We start from the raw sequence: 451 nt of genomic DNA, 5'->3' as shown, positions 1-451 counted from the left end.
GATGCCACATAACACAACTACACACAGCAAATTAAGATTAAAATCTTATAGACCTTTGTTTTGGATTGATGTGTTCATTGCTTTGTTTTTCTGAGAACTGAAGCTCAAGGAAAGAACCAAATATTACTTGAATTATTCATAACTGCAAAGTGATAGTTTACTGCAATAAAAAATAAGGTAAAATAGTCCATGTCATTGCTCACTTTACCACTTTTTAAGTGTAAGATAGAGTTGTTACTTCAGCAAGTAGGTCACTCAATCAATCAATAATCAATCCATCAGTATATCAGCTCCTTATATGGATTTATCCATACTACTATGTCTCCAAAACAAACTAAAACCCAAGTATCATAATAAATTGAGTCGGTCTGAGGGCAATAAATAACAATTATAATAATAATATTACTACAAATAATACATATAAAATGATATACAGTGTCAGTGGAGTGTT

This window comes from Microchirus variegatus (assembly GCF_963457635.1).
Source record: "Microchirus variegatus genome assembly, chromosome: 11".
Taxonomy (NCBI): domain Eukaryota; kingdom Metazoa; phylum Chordata; class Actinopteri; order Pleuronectiformes; family Soleidae; genus Microchirus; species Microchirus variegatus.
This window is presented reverse-complemented; position numbering follows the sequence as displayed.